We start from the raw sequence: 9,493 nt of genomic DNA, 5'->3' as shown, positions 1-9,493 counted from the left end.
TTCAGAGAGTTGTATATCTAAATGCTCAATTTTATACTCTATAAAAGTTACATTTGAGTAGGTATAACCCCAAAAATATAACTGATGACATTTAAGTATTATTTATTCGAGAGTAGTATTTTTGTAAATCATTTAAAAGAATCATGATCGATTTGACTCCTGTCAGAGCTGATTGTTAAACCAATGATCTATCCATATAGTCAATGTTATTGATCATTTAATTGGCAATGAGTATAATTATATCTGATATATTCATTAATTTGACCTTTTACTTTGATGAATTTCTGTTCATGAGTTAATTATTATTCCTCCATAATTTATCTCATATCATTGAAAAGGCGTAGAGACATTGTATTAGTCCCCCCCCCCCCCTTTTTTTAGAGGTCCAGAAGGGGGTAGGGATGGAACCCACCTCGATCTTTGGGACATCGGTGAAGTTTTCTAATATCATTATTATATTTTTCAAAATTTTATATTGTCTAACCATTGAGCTGTAATATCAAATGCCTCTCTACGAGCACACGACGGGTGTGACCGGTCGACAGGGGATGCTCACTCCTCTATGGCACCTGATCCCACCTCTGATGTTTTGGAGGTCCGTGTTTGCTCTGCACCTATTTTGTAATGTTTAATGGACTTTTGAGCTTGAATACTGTTCGTTATCTTCATATATTTCAGGCACTTATATTGCCGGTTTTTATTTAATTTGATATGGCTATGATATACATGTACTAGATTGTGTCTGGACACCTCCCCCCACCTCCCCTCGAAATAATTAAATGGATCTACATCTAAACATTCAAACGAGGAATCCATGATCTTACATAAGGATTATTATTTTATATAATGTTCAATATTATACATTGCTGGTTTTTGAGGTCAATACGATGATTTAGACACCTGAGGAGTACTATATTCACCGAGTCCGAAGGGCGAGGTGAATATTTTAACTTCGAAGGTGGCTAAATCATCGTATTGACCGAAAAACAGCAATAATTGTTTTATTATATGATTCAATGATTAAATGACACACACTCATTAAGCAATCCATGCCATCTTACTTGTTCACATCTACTGAAGTACTTGCCGAACATAATGAGAGAAACGGGGTTAAAAAAACAAGCAGTTGTATTATTTTGGAATTTTTAATTCTAGTTTAGGTTCAGTGTACATTAAAAGAAAAAAAATGACAACTTACCTTAAAAGAAACATTTGACTAGCCCCCCCCCCTTCCCCCCAAGGAAAAGAATTCTCCCAACTCAAAATTTTATTTAGTGGGATGTAAAGGTCCATAAATGCGGGGAGGGGGGCTTTCATTGATTTTTTTTTTACCCTTAAAATTTAAACTAAAACTTTACATTCTGAAAAGGTGGGGACAGGGGCAGACCTCCTACAACCCCCCCCCCCCTTCACCCAAGAATTTATGTGCCTTAATGTTGTGTTCATATATATGAGTGGAAGTCAGGTGCAAGTAAAATAACTTTCCAAATCTATTTGCATCAATTTGGATTTCCCTATCTATATTTTTGGTCCAATGTAGAATAAATAATTCCTTATATTGACCTGGAAGGTCACGTGCAGGTCAATATAACGTAGTATTTTTCTAACATTGTTGGATCTCAGCCAATCAGAGAGATGGGAATTATTCAATCATATAATAAAATACATTATATGATAAAATATTTGACATATGAATATATGATGAGAACCCCTTGATAGTGAGTGTAACATTTAATATGCATGGCTGATTCTATAATGAAATTAACACAGTTGGAGGTGATATATGAGGTTATTGAGCAAATGGATGATAAAAAGGCTAGATTATATGTTAATTAAAAGATGTTCGAAAATCATTAAGGGAAAAAAAACGAAATTCAAAAAGAAAATTCGCAATCTCCTCCATGATTACTGTAGTGAGTGGTGTCTAGAAATAAACATTAAAAAAAAAAACAAAAGTAATAATTTTTAACAACTCGGGTAAATTACTAAAGGAAGCATTCCATCTGGGTAATGATATTATAGAATGTGTAAAACAATATAAATATCTGGGGATAACTCTTGAAAACAATTAATGGAAAGTTTATTGAAGCAAAAAAAAAAAAAAAAAAAAAAACAATTGTATCAAAAAGGCTTGAAGGCATGCTTCAAATTTTATAGAGATATAAAAATGCTAATCCTTCTATAAAAACATTTTTACATATATTTGAGCACTGTATTAAACCTATAGCTTTGTATGGCTGTTGGAACTGGAGCATTAATTATTAATGTTACTCCAAAAAGGAAAAAATGTCCCTCTTTTTCATATATTAAAAGACTGGGAAGTTGAAAAACTCAATATGAAATTCTGTTAATATATTATGGGGGTATCTAAAACTTGTACAAACGTAGGAATCTATTCTGAACTGGGAAGGTATCCATTATATATAGATATGTTAAAGCAAATTTTCATGTACTGGTAAAGACTAGAACATACATCATCTAATTTACTGGAGGCAGCTTTCAATGAGTGCAAGTCAAACACCATCAACAGTGATTGGTACTCCAGTATATCATTCTACAGTGAAAAAACTACATATTGATTTGACCCTTTGCAAAAAATTAAGTGAAAACAAATTTAAATTGTACATTAAAAAGCAAAATTTTACATGATAATTTTTTAAACTCTTGGAAAGATAATCGTACCTTAGAAGGATTTGGTAAATTAAGTACATATTTTAAGTATAAAGGGTCATTCAATTTTGAAAAATACTTGAATATGAAAAACCGGGACAATCGGGTAATTCTCACAAAATTCAGAATTAGTAATCATTGCTTAAGGGTAGAGACCGGTAGATATGGAAGGATACTTAATAAATGTGGTAAAAATGAAATTCTTCCCTGGAGTGAAAGAGTCTGTCGTTACTGTACTTCAAGTCCAACTGAGGATGAAATACATTTTTTGCTAGAATGTTCATTGTATAATGATTCTAGAGGAGAGTTTTTAAACAAAATCTTTAAAACTTTTCCAAATTTAATACTGCTTAATAATACGGACCTGTTTACATGGATTATGTCAAATGAAGATTCTGAGTTTGTTGTTTTATTATGCCAGCATTTAGGGGCAATTGGGGTAAGTGGACACTTGGGGTATGTGGACACATTTTTAAAAAATTACTTAAAAATTAAAGCAAACAAGAGTTATCAAACCTGTTCAGCTCTCGTTGTAAAGGAGGAAGCAAATGTGTTTACATCAAAGACAGGGAAAATTCAAGGTCAACGACTTCGATTGAAAAAAGGAGAAAACTGTGACTCGATCCGTAAGTAAACTGCACAGAGCCATTTTCTTAGTATTGTGATAAATACTGCAGACATTAACCACTGTTTAAATAAAAACTGTTCGCCTTTAAACAAAAGAACTTGTTTTCAATCTACACAATGAAAGATTGAAGCATCAGTTTTAAGTATGGAGTGTTTACATTGATGTATTTTTGCAGTTTATATTATTTTTATTGCATCATTCCTGTAAACAATATAATCTTCACATAAAAAATGGCTACCCTTTGAAAAATCTGTATACAAACATAATGAAAGCATGTGTATTGATAATAAAATATTCAAGTTCAATCCGTGAGAGGCGTTAATATTTGATAATAATAGACACTAGTTTTTCAAATATTATATCAATTTACACATTATTATGTTTTGTTGTTCAAGAGGAAGGGAAAATTGTAAGCTTTCTTTTTACGTTTACCTTTTAGAAAGGTCACGTGATAATGAAAAAAAAAATACGTTGTGTCCTTCATGGATTTATTACAAATTTCAAGATTTATTAAAAAAAAAAAATGCAATGAATGGCAACATACTCCTTGAAATTAATAATTTGCAAACACAAATATTTATTCGGTTAGAATTATTGATAAGATTAATTTCAAAATGTCAAAATGTCATATTGTGACCACTTACCCCAGTTTGTTGGGGGAAGTGGCCAGTGCAAAACCGTGACAATGTTATTTAAACAGCAGTCTCAGGTTTAATCTTTAGATATTCAGTTTGAATTGTATCAGTATAAATCTTAGTTTTATTTATCAAATTAATTTTTAAATGATATTTCTAATCATGAAAATAATACATAAATTGATTTTCTGTAACATAAATTTTAATAATTGCAAATTTAATTTAAAAAAAAAAGAAAAGTAAGGTATCTCTGATGGTAAATATTTTCTTGCACATAGATTTGGGGTTTTTATGTAACTAAAATAATTTTTTAAATTTCAGAAACGGAAAACATTGTAAAATGGCCAGAAAGAAAAAAGACTGGGTGCCCAAACAAGGAAAACAATGGAAAGTGGGACAGGAAATCATTAAGTAAAGCTGTTCAGTGTGTTAAAACGGGGAAAATGACCAAGTTTAAAGCTTCTAAGATATTTGGCATTCCAAGAACAACCCTGTCGAGGAGACTTTCAACAATGGATTTGGAGTCTCCAGCATCAAAACCAACCACTCTGTTTAAAGAGGAAGAAAACTCTCTTGTTAGTCACATTTTGGAGATGGAGAAACGCGGGTTTGGTTTGACAATATCAGATGTATGTAAGCTTGCATATTCAATTATTGCACACTCAGGAAGAAAAAATCCATTTAATGCAGACAAGAAAATGGCAGGATATGACTGGTGGCAGGGATTTCGAGACCGGCACCCATGCTTATCTCTCCGTAAACCTGAAGGTCTAAGTGCTGCTCGTGGTACTATGCTTAATCCAAATGTAATTTCAGACCATTTTACCAAGCTAGGAGATCTTATGGATAGACTCAATATAAAGTCAAAACCCCAGCAAATATTTAATGCAGATGAAACAGGATTTAGTACAGTTCATCAAACATCAAAAATTGTGGGGAGGAAGGGGAAGAAAGCCATTCATGCAAAAACAAGTGGTGAAAGGGGTGAAAACATTACAGTTTTGTGTTGTGTTAAAATGCTGAGGCCCATGTTTTGCCACCTATGGTGATTTTCAAAGGAAAAAGAATCAGTAAAGCTTTTAAATGAGCAGTGCCCCAAAGAACACACTGTTTGCATGCAGTAAAAGCTCATTTATTGATGGAGAATTGTTTGGAATATGGTTTGAAAAGATTTTTTTGTCCAACCTCTCACCTCAAAGACCAGTGTTGCTGATAGTAGATGGCCATGCCTCTCATATTACACTTCATCTTCTGGAAGCAGCGAAGACAAATGACTTTGAAATATTCTGCTTGCCGCCTCACACGTACAACGCATTGGACACAGCCACTGGACAGAAGTGTTTTTGGGCCCTTAAAGAAGGCATACTACAAGCATTGTGAATCATTTTTGAAATCAAATCCTGGCAGACAAATATCCAGATATGACTTTTGCAGAATTTTCTCTCATGCATATAATGAGAAAATGAATATGGTAAATATCTTTGGAGGTTTTAGAGCTACAGGTATTTTTCCTTTCAACCCTCTGGCTATTCCTGCAGAGGCATTTATTTGGGCCATCAAAAACTTCTGTCTTAGCTTCAGTAACCTGAGCACTACCAGTGAGGGCGAAATTGCATCAGCTGAGAACATGGCAGTCTCTATTGGTCAATCAACCCAGGTTCCGCAGAGCTCCTTGTCAGTTTCAGAAGAAATTACAGAAGCACTTCAACTTCCAACAGTTGTCAAAGAACCAGCTCAAAGAAAAACTAAGAAAGTTCTTGGTGCAAGATGTGTAACAGAGAATGAATTCATCAATGAAATCAGACAAAAGGAGGAAAAAAGAGAAAAAGACCAGATGGAAAAAGAAATAAGAAAAAAAGAGCGTGAAGAAAAGAAACAAAAGAAAGAGATGGAAAAATTGAAGAAACAGCTTATTAAGCCTACAAGTAAATCAAAGAAGACTACATCAAAGTCAAAGGAAAATATCCCTTCTCAGAGTGACACCATTAATTGCTGCTCCTACTGTGGGGGGTACTATTATGATGAAGATTCAGATGATGAGGACTGGGTTAAATGTACTAGTTGTGATGATTGGTACCACGAATCTTGCACTGGAAAATATGGACGCCAGCTAGAACATTTTGTATGTGACAAGCATCGATAATTTTTTTGATTTGGTTTTCCCCTTTCTTGTGTGTTGGAGAATGTTTACTTGTGTGAAATACCTTATACATTGGATGTTTTGAGTCACTGAATTATATTGATAATTTTATGTCATTAAAAATTTAGAAAAACATATGCATTTCAATATTTTTCATAAATGAAAAAGGGTAAAGATAACTAACAGTGATCAATCTCAGAAAACTAATTAATTTTAATTTTGAAAAAAGAAAAAAAAATTAATTAATTTTAACTTTTTTGTCGATAATATAAGGATGTGTAATTGTAGTTAGAATAATCAAACTGTGTCTCGGGACAAGCCCTCACCACAGTTAGAATACGTCCCATATACTTGCAATGTAGCAAATCGGAGTGGATCCACTCCGAAATGATATTGAAGAATACAAAAGGAGTTGCACTGAAAATAACTACCAAATTAATCATAACAAACCTTTTTGAGATTGTATATGCCTTTTAACTTAAAAAATAATCCATACAAATACGAAAATTTAATTCATTTTCTCAACTTTTTTCCTCGCTTCAAATTTAACGCCATGTTGACATTCGGAACTCTCTGGATTGTTCATAGAAAATGCACAGAGTATGAGTTATCGCCCGTGTTTATTTTGCAACATTGCCAATACACGGAACGAATTCTATCGTTAAACCGGGTCCGTAGGACAATATCATTTTAACGATAGAACGTTCTATCTAGTGTAATTGTATCTTCAAAGACAATGTGTACTGTTATTTCATAATTTTCAAGTACACTGTCCATTTACCCCAAATCTGTGGGGTAAGTGAACACTTTTTAAAATTTAACTTTTAAGCCCATATATTTCAAACCATTTGAATTAAGTTGAGAAATATTTCACAATACAAAGAGATAAGAGTGAACTATCAGTTTAGTATACTTAGTATACTACAAGAAAGATTAGTTCAGATTAGAAGTTTTCAGACTCCAATTAAACCCTTAATGTGTCCACTTACCCCAGTTGCCCCTAAATGAAAATTTTAATATGAGAAAACAACGTAGTACAATATATGCATATTTCAGTCATTATTGCTAGCGCTCTCGAGCGCTAGCAACTACGTTAGTCTATACTTCTGGAATACGCATGCTCGACTTCACGGTCGGGCATTCTGGGAAAACCACTGTAGATAGACTGTGCGATAACAATTTCGTTTTGTCATACAAATATAGATATGATCAGAATTAATTTACACTAGCCTTTCCTGTCTGATATGTGCGATATACATTTCTTACGTTAGAGATAGGCATTACCAGTCTAGATCCGGTTCTGAATTTTTTTTATTTATTGCCTAACCTACACTAAAGTACAAGAAAACTTAGGTCATATAATGCCAAGATTCTAGACATCTAGCTTTCCTCACAGTTATACCACCTTCCTGGATAATTTCGGCAAGCTCGGAAAAAAATCTTTTCAGAGTATGTCGGAAAGACATGTCAGTTTAGTTTTTATCATCTGAAAATACATATGATCTGAAGTTTCGTGTTTTGTTGTCTATCCTGCACGTAAATGAACAAAAAGTAACAGTTACTCGGGTCTTATAAAACGAAGACTGTTATTTCTATAATTGTAATGAATACCTAGCTTTTCTAATCTACCTTCATTGATTTTTCCGGCAAGTTCGGAAAACCGCCGCAACCTCGGATATGTTTACCGAGCTTGCCGGAAAGTTCCGAGAAGATGCGATTGCTAAAAAACAGTACCACACTGGAATATTTTAAACTAGGTGGTCATTGGTTCTACTGACCTTTATTTCACCTCCAAATTGAAATTACAGTAGAATACAGAATGCAAAAAGCACAGTCAGGAGTTATGCATTGCCGACGTGAAGCCCACTCTTAGTTTAACCATTCTGAATTATGACCCCCCCCCCCCCGACTCAACCCCGGCCCCCAGTGCTCCAATGTGCCTTCTTATTAATAATTAATCGATTCAGCAAATTTAACAAATGGTTCAGATATCTTCTGTATTTTATTATGCTACAGCGCTAGTTCACCAATCTTTTTAAAAGATAAGCTTGTACATATATATGCTATTTGTATACATTTTATGCATCCTAAAAAATTGACAGCTAACTCTCTGTTCAATATACAATTGTTTGTTTTGTTCTGTTTATTGTTATTTATGACTATGATTTCGGACATTAATTGTTCATCTTTATGCTCCACTGTGGGCCCAAATTGGTTGAATAAAGAATGTCAGACACCTCGGCCCAACGACACCTCGGCCCAACGACATCTCGGCCCATTGACACCTCGGCCCCAACGGGTCGGCCCAAGATTTGAGACACCTCGGCTCACGTAAAAGACACCTCGGCACAAACAAAAATGTATTATTTTAAACATATTTATTTGATATTTTCTTAAGTATTTTATTATTATAGGGACTATATGCGACGGATTATATTATTATATATATCCATGAAATAAAAAAGAAAATAATTGAATAATCTTCCGAGAGTAAATTGACGGTAATTAAAAAAAAATTGTCCATCACATAGTGCTAATCGTTAAACAAACAAGAATACGCAGCGCATCCTTCGAAGTCTCAAGCGCGTGTCATATGGGGTGGTGACAATGAGGAGTTAATTACGAGCAGGCTAAATTAATCCAATTGTTGGGTACAAACCACATATCTTCCTTGGTTTGTTTAGGGAAATATATCCATTATGCTCTAATATTACGCAAAGATCTATCAGGTTAACGTAACTTCTATCTGTGTAAGGTTAAGGTTAGTTTATAAATAAAAAAAAAAAAGAATCAATTAAGACATCTTATTGATCAGGACAGAATACCTCAGGACATATGCTACTGTGCACTGGTTTATACATATAATTATTATATATAGTTAAGTGTACAATACGCCCCTACTACAAAGTGATTTTTAAGTAAAAGAATTCTAAATATTATGAAATGAATAAACTTGCATTTTCATAAGCAACAAAATACATAAATAAATAGATCTTCTATCTCCCACTCAATAAATACAACAGCTGACATCTACGCTGTCGTTCGTTCAAAAATTCTGAAATTATTTGCCCGTTTATCGTATACATACCGTCATTATAAACATATCTTCATTTATATTACCATAGGGAATACAGATAATTATTCTAAAAAAAATTCCTTGGGCCGAGGTGTCTTTAGTATGGGCCGAGGTGTCAATAATTTTGGGCCGACCTGTCAGGGCCCAGGTGTCAAGCGTGACGGGCCGAGGTGTCGTTGGGCCGAGGTGTCTGTCTACCTGAATAAATACTCCCCCCCCCCCCCCCCCCCGGAAAGTGCGTTGCACGGGTCTGATATGGTTGGTGTCGGATCGGGCAACAATTAATCTTTTATTAATTTTTTTAAAAAATTTAATCAGGGACCTAAATACTAACGCGAATATAG

This window comes from Saccostrea echinata, unplaced genomic scaffold (assembly GCF_033153115.1).
Source record: "Saccostrea echinata isolate AGI-Se365-2 ecotype Australia unplaced genomic scaffold, CSIRO_AGI_Sech_v1 ptg000052l, whole genome shotgun sequence".
Classification (NCBI taxonomy): domain Eukaryota; kingdom Metazoa; phylum Mollusca; class Bivalvia; order Ostreida; family Ostreidae; genus Saccostrea; species Saccostrea echinata.
Note: the sequence above shows the minus strand (reverse complement) of the source record.